Source organism: Procambarus clarkii, chromosome 93, assembly GCF_040958095.1.
Source record: "Procambarus clarkii isolate CNS0578487 chromosome 93, FALCON_Pclarkii_2.0, whole genome shotgun sequence".
In the NCBI taxonomy this organism is placed as follows: Eukaryota; Metazoa; Arthropoda; class Malacostraca; order Decapoda; family Cambaridae; genus Procambarus; species Procambarus clarkii.
The window spans coordinates 7016117-7037912 of record NC_091242.1 but is presented as its reverse complement, the minus strand read 5'-3'; the positions used below and the strand labels follow the sequence as shown (position 1 = coordinate 7037912).

Sequence of the window (21796 nt, the reverse complement as noted above, 5' to 3'; positions counted from 1 at the left end):
TTGATTTGGCCAGTGTGTTGGAGAGTTGGGGGACTGGAAGCTCAATACACATTCTCCTGTGTTCTCCTTGGTCCAATATAGTAGCTTAACTATCGTGTTATATATCAATATATCTGTCCTATATTGTTTTACACCTTTATATCTCCTTTTATGATGAGTTATACCTCTGTATATCCCCTTATGCCTCAGTATATCCCCTTATATCTCTGTGTATTCCGTTATACCTCTGTATATCTGTCCCATCGCATCCAGTTGAATACGTCAGTAATAACCCGCTATACTCCAGTATATCTGGCAGACTCAATTTCCAGGGCAATAATTTTTTTCCTTTATGCAATGAGCATTTTGCTCTCTCAGGAATTATACTCTTGAAAGGTAATTAAGGTTCTTAATTAGCTGTTGGAAGCAGTAATTAACACGCTACTCTAATAATCCCTCTAACGGCTGGAAACACTCACGTGAACTCGAATATTTCCAGAAAACGAATTTGGAGTTCTTTTTCCAGAAATTATTTCCAGGGGTAAATGTTACCGGAGTTGTAGAGGACTAGGAATTCATTGTCGGTGATTTGGCATGTTGTCTAATTTATGTTGGGTTGGTATGTTGCTGTTTTTATGTGGGTCTACCAGGATGTTGCTTGGAGCGGCTTGCAGGCCAACATATCCACTACAGTTTGGTTTGGTCCGGCACTTTTTGCAAAAACTTATCGAAGTGCATTTTGAATATATCCACTTTTGTTCCAGCAATATTTATAATCCTTGCTGGGAGGATGTTGAACAACTGTGGACCTCTGATGTTTATACAGTTTTTCTGATTGTGCCTATGGCACCTCTAAGCCTCACTGGTTCTATTCTGCATTTCCTTCCGTACCTTTCGCTCCAGTATGTTATATTCTACTGTGCAAATTTGGGTCCTGGCCCTCCTGTATCTTCCATGTATTTGATACCTCTCTCGTCTCCTTTCCAAATAGTACATTTTGAGAACTTTGAGACGGTCTCAATAATTTAGTATTTTATCGTGTCTATGCGTGCCGTATATGTTCTCTGTATTCTCTCAAATTCAGAGATCTCTCCCGCTCTGAAAGGGGAAGTGAGTACCTAGCAATACTCAAGACGGGACAGCACCAGTGATTTAAATAGTATTAGAATTGCTGTGGGATATCTGGATTTGAACGTTCTCATAATCTATCTTATCATTTTCCTGGCCGCCGCCGCTATATTTGCTCGGTTATGTTCACTAAATGTCAGATCGTCAGACATCATAATTCCCAGATCTTTTACATGTTGCTTTCCTTCTATGAGTAGGTCTGAGTGTGTCCTGTACCCTGTGCTTCGTTTTAATTTCCTGTTTTCCACCATACCTCAGTACCTTGAACTTGTGACTGTTAAACATCATGTTATTTTCCGTTGAAGATTTTATTAATATTGGCTTTAGCTTACAGAGGAATTTTTTATGCTGATTTTTGCCTTATCTTCAAAGGATCACACGAAGCTGTGACTAGTATTTTGATTCAAAAGACCACTCGGTAAACACCTCCAAAGGATTCCTGATCAACCAGGCTGCGAGTTGATCTTGATCAAGCTACAAGCAGCCGCTTCCAACAATCTGGTTGACCAGACCACCAACCAGGAGGCCTGGTCAGAGACCGGGCCGCTGGGACGTTGATCCTCGGAATCACCGCAAGGTAACTGCTAGGTATATTTGTTATGAGAAGGAGAACAAAAAATAGTCCGCTTGTAATATATTTTATTTGATTGACTGTTCCTTCTTGGTGTTGTAGATTATAGCATCGTAGATTATGGCGTCGTAGATTATGGCGTCGTAGATTATGGCGTCGTAGATTATGGCGTCGTAGATATGGCGTCGTATATTATGGTGTCGTAGATTATGGTGGGATGGCAAATCTTGCCTCACAGGTTTAATAGAATTCTCTGACCAGGTGAGAAAACAAATTGAGTAAGAAAGAGAAGGATGGGCAGACTGCATTTTCTTTGACTGTCGTTAAACCTTTGACACAGTTACCCCACAAGAGGCTAGTGGATAAATTGGGGAACCAGGCTCGAGTATGGGTAAGGTGTCCCTCAGGGAATAAAGGAGTACCTAAGCAACAGGAACCAGAGAGTTACAGTGACGGGTAACACCATCAGAGTGATTAAATGTCCTCAGGGGAGTCCCACAGGACCTATCGGACCCTATTTTATTTAGACCTATCTTAGTCCTATAAATTCCTATATAAAGCAAGGGCTCAATTCTACTGCAACAACATTTAGGTAAGTACCTTTAGACAAGGCCACACGCGAAAAAAAAATAAAAATGGTTAATAAAACATGCATTATTTATATAGGTGAATTTTTATGCACACTTTATATAGCATTTGGGGATCTTTGTTGATCCGAAATTCCGTTATGTAAATTATTCCGTTTTCAAGTTATTTTCTGTGGATGTGATTGGGCACTGTTTGTTATCGTGTGTACTCTTGGGTGTGTGTGTGTGTGTGTGTGTGTGTGTGTGTGTGTGTGTGTGTGTGTGTGTGTGTGTGTGTGTGTGCTTGTTTGTTCCATCTGTTTGCTCCTGCAAGATCGAGCTCTTAGCTCTTGAACCCCATCTTTCTGACCGTCGATTGTATATTGTAGCGACTCCAAAGCTCTTTCTATTATATCCACTACAAGTTTGTCACACACACACACACACACACACACACACACACACACACACACACACACACACACACACACACACACACATGCACGACCTCCCCACTGCCTACAGACACACCTTCTACAGGTATGTACACACTCGGAGTTTACAACATACTCCATTACACTAGATGCTCAAGCGGGGTGCCGTTTCCATTTCAATAATGCGTCCCTAAGCCCATTGGGCATTCGTTTGATGTCCCCAATCCCCCTACCCCCCTGCCCCTGCCGCCCCCCTTCCTCTACCTCTGCCAGGTAAAGCTTCTTGGGCCTTTAATATTTACAGGGATTCACGTCCATGTGTCCCAATACAGAGCCCATTATTGGATTGATTCTTATGGAATTTGTATCTTCGATTCCTGCGTGTCTCTCGACATTTGTTTTAATATTATATATATTGGTAGCTCTCTGTCGCGCACGCACGCACGCGCGCACACACACACACACACACACACACACACACACACACACACACACACACACACATACACACACACACACACATCCAACTGTCAAACAGTCATCTTGCATTCAAGTATATCCTGCCAAGATATCCATCTCACTTATAGCGAGACAAGATAACCATCTCACCTGTACTGCCTCACCCAACATCGGCCGGGGGGGGGGGGGGGTTAACAGCTCACTGGATCTCGATTGACTGATTGAGAAAGCTTTTAAGCAACCCGAGAGGAGGCACGGGCATGAGTAACCCGTAAACAGTTGATATCGTCCCTCTCGTCCATCCCTGTTATCATGTACCGTTGCCAAACCGTATGTGCATTACGGGTTATTCATGCCTGTGCCACAGCCCAGGTGGCTTAATATTCATTAATAACATGAACAGAAAGAACCAACAGCGGTGGAACAATGAACATCGTGCACGCGAAATCAGCATGAAAAAAAACGCATTTACTTCGCGCCGTTCACACGCAATTCTCACGCAGTTCTCACGCAGTTCTCACGCAGTTCTCACGCAGTTCTCACGCAATTCTCGCGCAATTCTCACGCAGTTCTCACGCAGTTCTCACGCAGTTCTCACGCAATTCTCACGCAATTCTCACGCAGTTCTCACGCAATTCTCACGCAAATCTCACGCAATTCTCACGCAATTCTCACGCAGTTCTCACGCAGTTCTCACGCAATTCTCACGCAAATCTCACGCAATTCTCACGCAGTTCTCACGCAGTTCTCACGCAAATCTCACGCAGTTCTCACGCAAATCTCACGCAATTCTCACGCAATTCTCACGCAATTCTCACGCAGTTCTCACGCAGTTCTCACGCAGTTCTCACGCAGTTCTCACGCAAATCTCACGCAATTCTCACGCAAATCTCACGCAATTCTCACGCAATTCTCACGCAGTTCTCACGCAATTCTCACGCAGTTCTCACACAGTTCTCACGCAGTTCTCACGCAATTCTCACACTGACATGTGCTGGGCCCCTTGAAAACAAGTACGATAAATTTCCTTGGAGAAATAAATTCTCAATACACAAATACATCAAGTTAGTGAAAATTAAATAATACACAAACAGAGTTTGCTGCAAAGACCCTCCCACAAACAAACAAAAATTGAGTTTGCGAATACACATAAATTAGCGATAAACTATCGCATGAACTTCGCGAGAAAAATAAAATTCGCGGGGAGCAATTACATCAGGTTCGCGAGAAAATTGTGGCAATTTACTTTCCAAACGGGCAAAAATTAACGAGGGAGTCATTTAAACTGTCTCGCTACGACATTGTCGTTAGGGGAGGGGGGAGGGGGGTGGAACGAACGCCTTAAGACAAATTGCGTTGTTTGCCAATCAAAGAAGTTCGTTATAGAGAGGCCACGCACTCCTTTCACTCGTTTGTGTGACGAAACTAACCTTAGCTACTATAAGATCGTTCCATGCTTCGGGTAGTTAGTGGGGGTAGAGGGGCTCTGTTTCTCCTGGTTCTCGTATGCCAGGTTCTTGGCCTCGTATGCCAGGTTCTTGGCCTCGTATGCCAGGTTCTTGGCCTCGTATGCCAGGTTCTTGGCCTCGTATGCCAGGTTCTTGGCCTCGTATGCCAGGTTCTTGGCCTCGTATGCCAGGTTCTTGGCCTCGTATGCCAGGTTCTTGGCCTCGTATGCCAGGTTCTTGGCCTCGTATGCCAGGTTCTTGGCCTCGTATGCCAGGTTCTTGGCCTCGTATGCCAGGTTCTTGGCCTCGTATGCCAGGTTCTTGTCCTCGTATGCCAGGTTCTTGGCCTCGTATGCCAGGTTCTTGGCCTCGTATGCCAGGTTCTTGGCCTCGTATGCCAGGTTCTTGGCCTCGTATGCCAGGTTCTTGGCCTCGTATGCCAGGTTCTTGGCCTCGTATGCCAGCTTCTTGTCCTTAAATGGAACTGTTGCCTTTGGGTGGAGGAAAAGCTAAGTTGCTGATATTATGATATTCATGTCTGCCTCAGGTGATAAGTGTGTGCGAGTGCGCGTGCGTTTGTGCGTGCGTGTGCGTGCGTGCGTGTGCGTGCGTGTGCGTGTGTGTGTGTGTGTGTGTACACGAGCTAGCGAAGGAAATTAGAAGAAAGCACTATAAGCCTTCTGAAAGAAAGAAAAGAGAGAAAGAAAGACATAACCTGTCTCTTCCAAGTGCTAAGACTAGCACCTGGATCGTGTACGAAGACAAAGAGTATGAGGACAAGGTGCTGGAGTATGAGAACAAGGGGGGGGGGGGAGAAGGAACGGGGCACAACCGCTTCGACCATCGGGTATCGAACGTCGACATACACTACAAGAAGCGAGGACGTCACTCTCCCGACCAGTGGCTGAAGCAAGTTTCGAACTAACTTGAAGCAATTTGCATTTTTTTTAAAAACGTTGCATTTTTTTGCATTTTTTTTTAAAAACGTTGCATTTTTTTGCATTTTTGTTGTTTACAAACGTTTATGATCCAAAAGGCAATTACCCCACGACCAACAGACACTCACCAATCCTTCGCCTCAACCAGTACGTCTCATTTTGGACGTTCTAAAGTCCCCAACGTCCAAATTACAAAGTGCTATGAAAAGTAGCAGCTGACAAAGTTCCTAGTTTTCTGTGTCAGAGTTATTTGGGGTAAGTGGGCTGCTTGGGTTCCGTAGGTTTTTGGTTAAGAGGTCAGGATAAGGATTTAGGATGGGACGGGGAAGTGGGGGTGGAAGGAATGGTGGCTAACCACTTTGACGGTCGGGGATCGAACGCCGACCTGCATGACCGTCTCGCCTAATGTTAAATGAGGAGGAGACCCAGGTGTGTGCCCCACACATGGGCAGTCTACACCTGGCAGGGTTCACCTGCTTATTGAAGCACAAGACAAAACTAGATAAGATCTTAATGGGTCTTGAGTTACGAAGAAAGACTTGGAAACTGGACCTCACGTGACACTGAAGAAGGAACCGGGGAGATACGGTAACGACATACACAATTACAACACACACACACACACACACACACACACACACACACACACACACACACACACACACACACACAGGTGGAAACTGAGTACCCACATGAGCCACAGGGACGTTAGAAAGAACTTTTTCAGTGTCAGAGTAGTTAACAAATGGAATGCATCAGGCAGTGATGTGGCGGAAAAAAACTCTGCCCATTGTTTCTCGCCAGCGGGATCGAACCCGGGACCACAGGATCATGTGTCCAGCGTGCTGTCTGCTCGGCCGACCGGCTCCCAGAGTCCCATGCTGTAGCCTGTGTGGAGGCTGACTCCATACACAGTTTAAAATATAGATATGACAGAGCCCAGTAGGCTCAGGAACCCGTACACCAGGTGATTGACAGTTGAGAGACGGAAACCAAAGAGCCAAAGCTCAACCCCCGCAAGCACAACTAGGTGAGTACGTTGACCATACCACACACTAGAAATTGAAGGGACGACGACGTTTCGGTCCGTCCTGGACCATTCTCAAGTCGATTGTGAATGGTCACAATCACAATCACATTCTCACAATCGACTTGAGAATAGTCCAGGACGGACCGAAACGTCGTCGTCCCTTCAATTTCTAGTGTGTGGTCTGGTCAACATACTTCAGCCACGTTATTGTGACTCATCGCCTGCATAGGTGAGTACAACTAGGTGAGTACACACATGCTAGCACACACACGCGCGCGCGCGCGAGCGACTCCTTCAATTACATACATTTTCCTTCAATTTAGAGCACTAAGATAATAGCCTCAGGCGACGGGCGTCAGGGAGGGAGGAAAGGAACAGGTGGAGGAAGGGGGGATAACAGGAGGGGAAGGTAGAGTGGGTGGAAGCAAGGGAGGGAGGGGGTGAGGCAAGGAGAAAGGGAGTTGAGGAAAAAGGGAGGGATGTAGGGAAGGAGGGAAGGACAATATTGGAGAGAAGGAAGGAAAAAACGAAGTTTATTTGGTATTTTTTGGAATCAGAGGAAGACAAAATGGGAAGGAACAGGACGATTGGGGAAGACGAAGGGAGAGATAGAGAGAAAGATCGAGAATGGAACAGAGGGAAGAAGGAAGGAATGGGAATGAGAATTGAACATCAGAAAAGCAACCAAATGCTCGTTTCTCACGCCAAACACATTTATTTCTCATATGGGTGTTGGCCCCATCACGGCACATGAGGTGAGACACAAACACAGCCACAAGGACATAGAAGGAAGGGGGAGGGAGGGGAGGACATGAGACAGAGCAACAAAGAGACAATCAGACAGACATAGACAGATAGTAGACAATATGTGAGATACGAGAGACGTGAGAAAACTAACAAAGACGCCAGGCACTTTGAGTGAGACAGTTTGAGACCTATTTTCGACACAATAACTCCCAAAATGAAAAAGATAAATTTAAATGAAGAAATGAAAGTAAATAAGAGAGAGAGAGAGAGAGAGAGAGAAATTACTCTCATCGATCGAATAATTCAATGAACTGTGCTTTATAAAACTGAATTATAGGCGCAAATGACAGTCCGTAGAGCAGAGAGGGGGGGAGGAAATACGCCCCAGGAGGGAGGGGTAGGGAGAGGGATAGGAGGGGGGGGAAGGGATAGGGATAGGAGGAGGGGGGGAAGGGATAGGGATAGGAGGAGGGGGGGAAGGTAATTGTTTGGCGCGCCAAATGCCATTGTCGGAAATAACCAGAATGACATCGCTCGAATCTGTTATTGGCGTAATTAATGTTAATTTGAGTGGACGATAATGATGGAGGGGTCAGTGTCGTGTTGTAGACTAGGAAGAAGTAGGGAAAAGGAAGGAAGGAAGGAGAAAGGAAGGAGGGAGAGAGGGAGAATTAGGGTGAATGGGAAGAGCATTAGGCAATGTTAGCAAGAAACTGGGCACTCAGATGTGGTGAATATGTGTAAGGTGGTTCATCTTGGGGGACCTGTTTGGAGTTGGAAGTTGGTGGGGTTGTGTGGTGTGGTGAACCGCAGAACCACCATCAACCACCACCATCACCACAGGACCACCATCAACCACCACCATCATTACCACTAACTACCACCACCATTACTTCCAAAAATATATACAAAAACACTTATTCTCCATGCATCACATACAAGCGCCACCATCTCCGCTTTCTCCCCCTCCCCCCACAAAAAAACTACCCCTTTCTTTCCTCCCTCCCTCCCTTTCTTTCCTCCCTCCCTCCCTCCCTCCCTCCCTCCCTCCCTTCCTTCCTTCCCTCTTTCCCCTCTTTCCCTCCCTCTCTCCCTCCCTCCTCACACATACTTCCACTCTCTCTTATTCTGACACACCAGATAAGATTGGTACACACAAGCCGTCGCCTCTGTTCTCTCACACACACACACACACACACACACACACACACACACACACACACACACACACACACACACACACACACACACACACACACACACACACACACGTGTTTTGTGTGGACACAAAAAATATTAAATACACGCTCCCTCCCCACCCACAACTCCCCTCCCCCCCCCACACACACACACACATACACAAATACATTTATACATTAGCCATAAGGATGTCCCTAACAGCCAATATCATACACTATACTGATGGCTGCCATCAAAACTGTTGTGTCTGGTCTTCTAAAAGCTTAAATATTGAAAAAGGTTTTGGGTTCAATTAATTGCTAGTCAGGGAAATTTTTCCGAGCTATTAACTATTATTTTTCGAGGGATGGGTTGGCCGGAGGAGGGATGGAAGAGGATGGAGGAAGAGGGGGAGGATGGAAGGGGATGGTGGAAGAGGTGGAAAGTGTAACATAGGAAGGGAATTCGGTTGAATTCTGAACACATACTGAAGTCAATGTATTTTTACACTTTGAATTTATTTCTTCCTCCCCCCCCCCTCCCCCCCCCTCCCCCTTACTCTATTTTGAGGCCCTCTACCACATTGTTGAAATTTTGGTGTTGTAGTTAAATGGTGACCACCTTAATACGGACGCTTTCGCTGACTGACACCGATAAAGCATAAAGGATGACTGATAAACACAAATGGATGAAAGGGAACAACAAATGAATAAATATTAAATAAGGGGAGTTAAATATATCAATATAAAATAGAAAACTAAACAATGAAAACAAAAAACTAAAATTGGATATACTTAAATTCAGGAAAGACCTGGGTAAATACTGGTTTGAGCATAGGGGTGGATTGGTCTAGGGAAGAAAAACACGATGTGTAGGGATCACAGGACCACGTGTCCCACCACGTGTCACACCACGTGTCACGTCTTTGTGGATACCAGTAAACTTTAACCATCGGGGATCGAACACTGGCCCTGTAAACAGCAAGGCCATCGCGTTATACCTCCCAGTCCAAGTAGGAAGGAAGGAGAACCATCTCATCAAATATCTGACATGAAGTTTGCTCCATTTCACGTATTTGGAAATGATTCTACATTTGGTCTGCGATGAGACATTGACATCTGATAATACAGGTATGATGATATAGGTATGATGATACAGGTATGATAATACAGGTATGATAATACAGGTATGATAATACAGGTATGATAATACAGGTATGATAATACAGGTATGATAATACAGGTATGGTGATACAGGTATGATAATACAGGTATGATAATACAGGTATGATAATACAGGTATGATAATACAAGTATGATAATACAGGTATGGTTAACTCCACAGGTGTGGGTCTCTATTAAAAACACCAATTATCAGAATGATAGAGTGAGATACAGAAACTAAGAGAGTACAAGAGACACGGAGAGAGTGTGAGAGGGGAAGGGAGAGAGGGGAAGGGAGAGAGGGGAAGGGAGAGAGGGGAAGGGAGAGAGGGGAAGGGAGAGAGGGAGGTAGCAAGAAAGAGAGAAACTGACATATAGAAGATGTTGGAATTCGGAAACTAAATTTCCTATTGAATTCCGGAGAAGATTGGGGTGGATGCGTTGTGATGGTTGTGGTGGTTGAGGTGGATGTGATGGTGGTGGTGGTGGAAGGGGAGGGGGTGGTTGTGATGTGGAGGAAAGATGCACAGGTTGCGTAAGTAGTTGCGTAATTGCTTCACAAAGCCCGGCGCAGGTTTTCACCTTACGCAGTCGTGTGTTTCACGACACATTAGGACCTTCCCTCCGGCGTATATGGTGGGGTAAGAGGTCCTGGCGTAGCCCAGGTGAGCCCCAAAGTGAGCGCCCGGGTGAGCGCCCGGGTGAGCGCCCAGGTGAGCCACCAAGTAAGCCCCAAGTAAGCGCCTAAGTGAGCGCCCAGCTGCACTCTGTTGCATGCATGCCCTCTACAGTACCAGTAGCCCTCTACAGTACCAATAGCCCTCTACAGTACCAATAGCCCTCTACAGTACGCCACGGGTGAAGGTAGTCTGCAATGTGGCTCCTCACTATACGCAATCCTCACTCCAGGTGTTCACCAGATATTCACTGTATTTTTCACTATATATACACGATGTATTGCTATAGGGATTCACAGTACACAAGTTCTTTCACTGTATCTTCATTGTGCACTTTGGACATCAAATTTCCACCAGAGAGACAAACTTTAAATTTGTTTTTTCAACCTTAAAACCAACCAACCAACCACTTGGACTGGTCGGTACAGCCAGGAATTTGCTTCTTTCAGGCCGGCGTTCGATCCCCCGACGGTCCGCGCGGTTGAGTACTATATAATCTTCTAGAAAGTGCCTCATTGGTGTAAGTGTGTGTGTGTGTGTGTCCTGGTAATTATATCCCCCTTTCAATCTCACCTCGACTTTGCTGCCAGGTCAGTTGCTGATTCAATGCGGGCAACCCACTCTTGGAATAATATGCCCCGTTCTATTGGCTTCTGCGTAAATAATTCCTTTTCTCTCTGACTCTGTGTGGATCATGCACAAGGGTATTCTCGCCTTGAGTTCTTTTTGAGTTGGCGTCTAGTTTGCATCTATGCGTCAAGTTTGCGTAATTGTCTGAATTTTTTGCGTCAAGCTACGTCAAGTTTGCATCAATTTTGCGTTAAGTTTGAATCGGACCAAAAACATTGTCACCATTGAAACAATTTACACAGGTGTGTTAATTTATTTGACATAGAGAGAGAAAGAGAGTGAGTGAGTGAGTGAGTGAGTGAGTGAGTGAGTGAGTGAGTGAGTGAGTCTTATGGCTTAAGATTGTATTAATTGGGTGTTGAGAAAAACTATAACCCGTTCGGATCCTTTCTAAATATTGTTTGCTATAATCGGTGACAGGAAGCCTGAAAGGAAGAGCGGATATCCTCCTCTGGGTCTACAACCCCCCCCCCTTCTACCACTTCCCCAGACCAGCTACTAATGGCACCTTAGCAGAATGCAAAACATAATAATTGGAACCACGGGCTCACCATAGCCCGTGCTACTTGGAACTTTTTGTTCCAGGTAGCGAATCTTAAACAGCAAGAAATAATAGTTGTCTAACTCCGGTGTATACAGTGCCCAACCGTCTCTGTTAGGCCCTAGGATCCTTGGTTGTGACCCGAGGACGCAGACTACTGCTCTACAGGACCCCCCACTATATGTTATAAACCCCCTTATAACAAAGACAAACTATGGCGGTTATCTATGCAATAATGACTCAATATTGTACTCGTTTAAAACCGGTCTGTTATTTGATGGATATCAACCAAAGTCATTACCGATTACCCCAAAAAAATTAATTTTGTACAATTATGAATTATAACAAATTAGCATAACGCATTTTCCCCTTTGTTGCAGAGCCTTTGATGTTGCAGAATGATATATTTAATGCGACTTCCCACAATGATAACTTGCCGACTCAAAACTCATTACACAATGGGATCAGTAGGTATGACCCGCGGGTGAACAGAATCATCAGGTCTCACCGTGACCTCTAATCACTCTCTGTGACTAAGTTGAGTCAAACGTTTGCACAAGTTTGGCTAACTGGCAAAGCTGCTTTCTCATTTTACGCCTGCTGGTATAAGCTATATAGCCATTGAAGGCTATATCTTCAATGGCTATATAGCCATTGAAGGCAATATCTTCAATTGCTATATAGCCATTGAAGGCTATATCTTCAATGGCTATATAGCCATTGAAGGCTATATCTTCAATGGCTATATAGCCATTGAAGGCTATATCTTCAATGGCTATATAGCCATTGAAGATCAGTCTTCACCGCGGGTATATTCTTCAAGGACAATATACGGGTTATTTGTGTTATAAAATGTTATATAATATTACTTAATCACAGTCGACTTGATAATGCTGACGAGGAGTCACAATAACGTGGCTGAAGTATGTTGACCAGACCACGCACTAGAAAGTGAAGGGACGACGACGTTTCGGTCCGTCCTGGACCATTCTCAAGTCGATTGACCAGACCACACACTAGAAAGTGAAGGGACGACGACGTTTCGGTCCGTCCTGGACCATTCTCAAGTCGATTGACCAGACCACACACTAGAAAGTGAAGGGACGACGACGTTTCGGTCCGTCCTGGACCACTCTCAAGTCGATTGATCAGACCACACACTAGAAAGTGAAGGGACGACGACGTTTCGGTCCGTCATGGACCATTCTCAAGTCGATTGATCAGACCACACACTAGAAAGTGAAGGGACGACGACGTTTCGGTCCGTCCTGGACCATTCTCAAGTCGATTGATCAGACCACACACTAGAAAGTGAAGGGACGACGACGTTTCGGTCCGTCCTGGACCATTCTCAAGTCGATTGACCAGACCACACACTAGAAAGTGAAGGGACGACGACGTTTCGGTCCGCCATGGACCGAAACGTCGTCTCCTCCTCATCTTCTGGTGTGTGGTTTGGTCATATTACTAAAATATTACATATATATTTCCTCCCCGTGTTTTAAATGCGCATAATTGCTGTTTTCGCCGTATATTAAAGACAGTTTTGTTTTAATTAAAGAAAACTCAAGATAATCAGATATACATATCCCTTAGTCAGCTCTGTCCTCGGGGGGTTGGGGCTATTCCTGTGAGGTAGTTGCATTCCTTCCGTTTTGACAATTGTGTGTTAAGGCCAAGACTCGTAGGTTAGGCGCATATAGGAATGAGTTTGGGTGGATATACATACGGTTCCAGCCGCGCTCCTGTGCCAGGTAAGTCCTCTACGGGCTCGCCATAGCCCGTGCTACTTGCAGCATTTTTATTCGCAGTAGCTGAATCTTAAAACCAAAACAATGTTTATATATTCATGAGTGGTTTGTGATACACCAGTCGGTTTAATGTGTAACTTGTATTTTTGTCTATATCTAATATGAGAATAAGGAAAAGCAGTAGTGCAAGGACTGTACCTTGAGGTACAGAGCTTTTAACTGCGCTTGGACTTGATTTTAATTGATTGACTGTTACTCTTTGTGTTCTGTTCGACAGGAAATTGAGTACTCAGAAATTGTTACTATCTGTTGCACAGTCCCCCCCCCCTGCGACTATTTGTTGCACAGTTCCCCCCCCCCCCTGCGACTATCTGTTGCACAGTTCCCCCTCCCTGCGACTATCTGTTGCACAGTCTCCCCCCCTGCGACTATCTGTTGCACAGTTCCCCCCCCCCCCTGCGACTATTTGTTGCACAGTTCCCCCCCCCCCTGCGACTATCTGTTGCACAGTTCCCCCTCCCTGCGACTATCTGTTGCACAGTTCCCCCCCCCCCCCTGCGACTATCTGTTGCACAGTCCCCCCCCTGCGACTATCTGTTGCACAGTCCCCCCCCCTGCGACTATCAGTTGCACAGTCCCCCCCCCCTTCCCCCCTTGCGACTATATACACATACTACAATGTGTCTGCGTGTGCCCAAGTAACCAGCTATATCACTTTGGGTTATACGTGTATACCTTATATCCACTGTGTATCCTTTCGTGTGCTGACCTTATATTTCTAGCCGTTCCTCCGTTTATCGTTCCGCCTGGATTAATCCAATATTACTTTATCCATGTTTCCACCTATTAACGCATTCAGTAGGATGACGTTACTATGATCACTTAACGTAAGAACATCCGTTACGTTGACAGTCTTGGATCGGCTTCCTGACAGCACAAAAACTAAATTATAAATTGGAGGGGATTGGGCTCAGTGGCTTCCCCCTTCCCCCACCCCCCTCTCAAAAAAAAATCCCAATGTTTTCATTCAGATTAAAGGAGGCTACAGGAGGCCTGTTGACTTATACGAAGAAGAACAACTCCTGTTTATTTCCAAGGAAACTTATTCACATGTGTCTAACCTGCGCTTGAAACAAACACGCGATCACACGTTTGTAATAGGATTCCATTTTGGTGCATCAATATTTTGTCAACCTTTAGAAATTTCACCTCAATTTGGTGGAGAAAGTGCATTCTTGGGAGACATATAGGATGCCTCAGGATGGATAGGTTTCTGTAGGATTGGTCTCAGTAGGATAGGTCTCAGTATCCTCAACTGTCTTGAGGATAAGAAAACACGAAACAATGGATATTATTCGGGAGAACTTAGATTTAGAAAAGACCTGGGTAAATACTGCCAGTTTAGAAACGGAGGGATTTGATTGATTTATGACGCCGCAAATAGCTTAATAGACGTCCGGTCACTTGAATGATTGTTTACTTGGTTGGTTAGACATTTTGGGGGTCGCTGAGCCCAATCCCCTCCGGTTTTACTTTTTGCTATTGAAAAAACCGCTTGTAAACGCAATCTGCCGGCTAGATGAATTTCTACAGCATCAAGGATATCATTTATGAATCAGAATGTCACTGTGATGGCACTTAGAGGTGCCATCGCGTGTTTCAACTGGACGCCATTGGTGGGGTGCCATTGGAATGCCATACTGATGTGCAATTAGTGGTCGACTGGCAGTTGCCACAATGGTCTCTGATTAATGCTGTCACTCTTAGGCAATAGAGGCTCAGAAATAGAGGCTAATCCCTGAAGAGGAAGAATTCTGTGGTGTAGTGTTCTGTATTCTGTTGAGCTATAATGTGTATTATGCCGTTTGGTCGGGTATTGTGGTGTATTACAGTGTATTGTGGTGTATTACAGTGTATTGTGGCGTATTACAGTGTATAGTGGTGTATTACAGTGTATTGTGGTGTATTTTTGTGTGTATTACTCTGTATTCTGTTAATAGCCTGGACGTTATAGTGTATACTTTGTGTATACTTTATATACTTTGTGTATAGTGTATACTTTGATTATGGACGATTTCCTTGTGTATTACACTTTTTGGTGCATTGTTTTAGATTAATGTATAATGTATTTTGTTATACAGTAATGCTGTTTTTTTCACACTACGTTGTATTGCGCTGTATTTTGATAGGTTGTTCACTGTCGTGTATACAACACCTTGTTCTAAGTCTTCTAATGAATAATTCTTTAGTTTCCACTCACCCTTATATATATGTGTGTGAAACTCTTTGGAGCAGGTCTGTGGGATCGAACCAGCGTTTCCACCATCCTACCCCCCCCCCCACCAAAATATTTCTCATAGATACATCAGGTTATTGTGGTGGTCTTGTGCATTGCCCCCCCCCACCCCCACCCTCACCCTAATGTGTGTCTTGACTGTAGAGTGAAAAAAAATAGTGACTCTTTAGCACTTAAGAAGGGATAATGAACTAAGTGTGAAGGAATGATTCGCAACAACTTGCAGCATCGGGGGATCGAACGACGACCTTGCAAGAAACGAGACCGTTCATTGTTCAAATTGATAGTGGACGAAATAAGCCTTTAAACAAATTAGTGTGGTTGAGAAAAAGGCACCATAAGGACAGGGTTAATTAGGATCCATCAAGTATTCAGGCGACCCCATACGAAACCTGTGTATCCTTCTTCAGTCATGGGGGCTCTCTCTTTACATTTATTAAAGCGTTTATGAGCTCAGGAGCGCTACGCGGGCCGTTTATATCGATAAAAACCTTGCGTGGCGAATTTGCAAAGCTTATATGATTGGCAGGATACCTGGTTGATGGGGTTCTGGGAGTTCTTCTACTCCCCAAGCCCGGCCCGAGGCCAGGCTTGACTAGAAGAGCCATGGTTACTTCCAGGATGTAGAGGTTTCGTCAGTTGTTGTGTAAAGACTTGGTGAGTCGAGGTCCCGCAGGTCCCATCTCCAGGTCTGATGCGAGGGGGGGGTATTGTCACTATATACTCTTCATATAGCTACGTATAGCTACTTCATATAGCTACGTATAGCTACTTCATATAGCTACGTATAGCTACTTCATATAGCTACGTATAGCTACTTCATATAGCTACGTATAGCTACTTCATATAGCTACGTATAGCTACTTCATATAGCTACGTATAGCTACTTCATATAGCTACGTATAGCTACTTCATATAGCTACGTATAGCTACTTCATATAGCTACGTATAGCTACTTCATATAGCTACGTATAGCTACTTCATATAGCTACGTATAGCTACTTCATATAGCTACGTATAGCTACTTCATATAGCTACGTATAGCTACTTCATATAGCTACGTATAGCTACTTCATATAGCTTCATATAGTTACTGTGATTGTAATGGATTCAACATATTGAAATGCAATTTGGTTACGGTCAGTGTTATTTTCAAATGAAATTAAGCTGACTACCACACACACACACACACACACACACACACACACACACACACACACACTCACACTCACACTCACACTCACACTCACACACACACACACACACACACACACACACTCGCGTGTAAATGTAACATAAACGGGCCGCCAAAGCTCCTATTTACATCAGTAAGTTCGACATACCTGTAATTTATCCAGTACATTTCTTATGGGTTTAGGACACGTAAGTACAAACTCGTACGCAAAATTACGCGGCGCGTGTCCAGAGAATTGTAAATTGGAACGCGACTCTTTGGCTCCATATTTACTCAGTCAGTCTAGAACCCAACAGAGTTTTGGGGCGTTGGATAACAGAAGCCAATTATGAATTCGTTAGTCATATTTTGTTATGATTGTGTAGTTAATGCGTAATGGGTAGTAACCATGAGGTAGTTCAACCCGTTCTCGCACTTTCTTACAGTCAATATTGACTTATTAAATACGTGCATATGTGACATACTAAACATACTAGTTTACCTTGAAAAGCTTCATAGAAAACACCGACCTTAACTAACCTTTTGAAGGTAAACTAGTATGTTTAGTATGTCACATATGCACGTATTTAATAAGTCAATATTGACTATACGAAAGTGCGAGAACGGGTTGGGCAGTTACAGCAGTTAAGGTGAATTAACAGTAGCAGTTAAGCAACAATATCAGTCGCCTCTGAAGCATTAACAAATTCTGAACAATTATGTGAAGTCTTCTTTGTGAGTTTCCCAAGTCTGGGTATTGTGCATCACCTGCTCACGAGGACCTTTGAGGATTAATAAGGATTAATAAGAAGGATTAATAAGGAGGATTAATAAGGCGGAGTGGGAGATCATCCTGCTATTTTATTATTGCTGTTGTTAACCCTCACGTCAAAATTAATTTTATTGATCTAGAAGTAAAGATTGGCGGCTTTACGTGCTATACACAGATTTAATTATATAGGTAAGTTGTGATAAGCAGGCGATGAGTCACAATAACGTGGCTGAAGTATGTTGACCAGACCACACACTAGAAATTGAAGGGACGACGACGTTTCGGTCCGTCCTGGACCATTCTCAAGTCGATTGTCTTGAGTCGATTGTCCGTCCTGGACCATTCTCAAGACAATCGACTTGAGAATGGTCCAGGACGGACCGAAACGTCGTCGTCCCTTCAATTTCTAGTGTGTGGTCTGGTCAACAAGTTGTGATAAAATTATATTAACTGTCGTTTGAGATCAAGAACGAATCGTATTATGGATTTTTTAATATCTTTTTGTTAGCTTTGAATGAAATGTTTCTTGTAAAATTTATAGAAAAAAATTTATGTGTGGAGTGAGTGATTAGGATTTTTTTTTATTGTCGTTATTGCCATTTTTATTTTGTGCTTTGCTAGCAAAATTAATTACAGTTTTGTTTTAAATTTAGCTTTTTTAATTTTTTTATTTCCAGTTATGGCTTATTTTATTTACACTTTAACAGAAGTTAAGTGTTTTATTGTTGATATTATTCTAAGTGCATTTTAATTTGATATCTGATCATTATTAGTGCTTAGCAAAAACTATTAATGAAATTATACAAATATCTTTATTCAATATGTTACACACATGAACACACACACACACACACACACACACACACACACACACACACACACACACACACACACACACATTTCCTGTATAAAAGAGACAAAGAACTGACATATTTTCTCCTCCCACAGGAAGGCCATCCTCCAGTGGTGAGAATGGTGAGTACCTCACGCAAATCTTAACAAGTCTTCAGAGGTCAATTTAACTCTCCCAGAGAGGTTAACTATCGCTTCTAACGAGCGTAAGACATCACGGGTTGTATGTCCTTCTGGGGCAATGATAGAACGTTATTAAGGCTACTGTTATTAATAGGCGTAATTAAGTAAAACAACTAGGTAAGTTAACACACTTATGAGATTTAAGTACTCTGCAAGATGCCGGAAAGTTGCTGCTTGGTTGCATCGGACTGGTAACTTGAGATAGTTAAGTGTTCCTTGTAACTTGAGATGAGGCAGTTAAGAGTTTCTTGAGAGGCGTCTCTTCTGGTCAGAGGAGAGAAGACTACCAATGTTCCGTCTTCAAGAGATGGAAGAGCTCTGAAGAGCTCCTGGGCCGCAAAGCTCTTTTTATAATGTTCCTCAGATTTCGACTCTTATTAGTTGGGTCGAAATTGGTGTGGTTGAATGTCAGTGTTTATGTTGCTCCAATGACCTCGTTGTTGGGGCGATAGTGACCTCCATGTTGCCATGCAGCAACATGGAGCCTCCATGTTGCTCCATGTGTCTAGAAGTCTCGCTCCTCAAAGGTGTCACTCTACAAAGGTCTCGCACTACAAAGGTGTCGCACTACAAAGGTGTCACTCTACAAAGGTGTCGCACTACAAAGGTGTCACTCTACAAAGGTGTCACTCTACAAAGGTGTCGCACCCAAGAGGTCTCCCACGGCTTTCGTCCATATTTTCCAACTATATTTGTTTGGTGTTTGTTTAACGCACTGACTTGAAAATTATATATATGGAATGGTTTACTGAACTTACGGGTTCACCATAGCCCGTGCTACATGGACACGTCGTTCTGAGTAGCTAAATCTAAAACAATAACAGAAGAACGATGCACTGACTTGAAAATTATATATATGGAATGATTTACTGTCGTTTAACTTGCAATTAATATTTTATTTGATCTTTTTTTGAGTGAGGACGAGCGGAGAATAGACTGCATCATGCAACCCATTCTTCTATTTAGATAGTACCTATTGTGACAGTCGTCAATAGTCATGAATTCGTACGTTTTTAGACAGTCGTATATTGACTATTAAGGAATTGTTTAAAAGTAAGGAGAGGGGACAGGGAGTTCAACTGAGGTGAATAGTGTTTACATGTGCCAGTGACGGTGAAGACGCCTTAGATATTAGGATCAGACCACACACCGGAAGACAAGCAGGCGACGACGTTTCGCTCCGTCAATTATCAAGTCGATTGTTGATAATGGACGTAATAAACGACTTTATAAGGGTCCAGGACGGAGCGAAACGTCGTCGTCGTCGTCTCCTCGTCTTCTGGTGTGTAGTCTGGTCATCACAGCTTCAGCCTCGTTATTGTGACTCGTCGTCCACGCTATAGACACATTCTTGATCTGTTCAAGAAATTTACACTGTCGAAGTTTGTCACTAAGTGAGAGGCTAAGGTGGACTATACGCGGATTGCTTATATATTTAGATTTGTCTATAGGTCTTTTGAGAGGAGATCACGTCACTTGAGTGCTCAACATGACAGGACAGAGTGACAGGGAAGGTGTTTGAGACAGAGAGTGACGGTAGTGGAAAAGATGCATCAGACGTTGCCATCTGGAACCCTCTGAGGTCAGCACTGGGACCCTCTGAGGTCAGCACTGGGACCCATAGTGTTTCAGATTTATGCGAGTCAGAGGTAAGTTGCCCCTGGAATCATTCCATAGTGTAGGTGCGTTGATGATATTTTGTGTCTCTGACCATCGAATGTAAATTCAGATGTTCAGATTTCTTGAATATCAGATGATTTTGAAGCTGTAAATTCAGATGATTTTGAAGCTGTAAATTCAGATGATTTTGAACCTGTAAATTCAGATGATTTTGAACCTGTAAATTCAGATGATTTTGAACCTGTAAATTCAGATGATTTTGAACCTGTAAATTCAGATGATTTTGAACCTGTAAATTCAGATGATTTTGAACCTGTAAATTCAGATGATTTTGAACCTGTAAATTCAGATGATTTTGAACTTGTAAATTCAGATGATTTTGAACCTGTAAATTCAGATGATTTTGAACCTGTAAATTCAGATGATTTTGAACCTGTAAATTCAGATGATTTTGAACCTGTAAATTCAGATGATTTTTTTAGCAAAATTTAATGATCAAGTCCCCTCTATAAAATTTACTATAGAGACTGAAATTGCTAAATGCCTGCCATTTTTAGATATACTAATTCACAGAAAAGATTTTTTTTTCCTCTTAAGTTTAGTGCTTACAGAAAACCTACTAAACATTTGTGATATATTCATAATTTTTTTGATGAGACAACGGACCGAAACATCGACGTTTCTTCACCTTAAAAAGTTGTGGGTTGGATATCATCTTTTTAACTAATTATTAACCTAAAAATTATTAATTATCAAGCAAAAAAATGTTGCAGATGAACCTTTATATATATTTATATATATATATATATATATATATATATATATATATATATATATATATATATATATATATATATATATATATATATAAAATATATATATATATATTTATAATATATATAGAGTGCATATATTATATATATGCACTCTATATATTTCCGAGTCCATAGCAAGTTGAAAGTATAATTCATATTTTTTGTGTCAATGTTGTTCCGTGCTGAATACATGAAATAATTTGACATTATAATAAATGCCGTGACCATTACTCGGTGCAATTTGTATTCGTATATTTTTGTATCCATTATTGCTGGCTGTGGATTTTTTTATAATACACGTATGTGTGTGTGTACTCACCTACGTGTATTCGTCTAGTTGTGCTTGCGGGGGTTGCGCTTCGGAGTTCTTTTGGCTCGTCTCTCATCTGGTGAACAGATTTCTGTGTGTGTGTGTACTCACGTAATTGTGCTTGCGGGGGTTGAGCTCTGGCTCTTTGGTCCCGCCTCTCATGTATGCCTCTGTGTGTGTGTGTGTGTGTGTGTGTATTCACCTAGTTGTGCTTGCGGGGGTTGAGCTCTGGCTCTTTGGTCCCGCCTCTCATGTATGCCTCTGTGTGTGTGTGTGTGTGTGTGTGTGTGTGTGTGTGTGTGTGTGTGTGTGTGTGTATTCACCTAGTTGTGCTTGCGGGGGTTGAGCTCTGCTCTTTCGGCCCGCCTCTCAACTGTCAATTAACTGTTTCTACTACTACTACTACTATTTTTTTCCACGCCACACACACACACACCAGGAAGCAGCCCGTAACAGCTGACTAACTCCAAGGTACCTATTTACTGCTAGGTAACAGGGGCATAGGGTGAAAGAAACTCTGCCCATCGTTTCTC

General features: G+C 43.2%; 1 long non-coding RNA gene across 1 annotated transcript in view; it reads left to right on the top strand.

The window, feature by feature from the left end:
* Positions 1 to 21796, top strand: part of LOC123746763 (uncharacterized) — a 248519-nt gene that overhangs the window by 72798 nt on the left and 153925 nt on the right. The window contains exon 2 of the long non-coding RNA XR_006771557.2: positions 18432 to 18458. This is a non-coding gene — a long non-coding RNA (uncharacterized lncRNA). The remainder of the gene's footprint in view (positions 1 to 18431; positions 18459 to 21796) is intronic.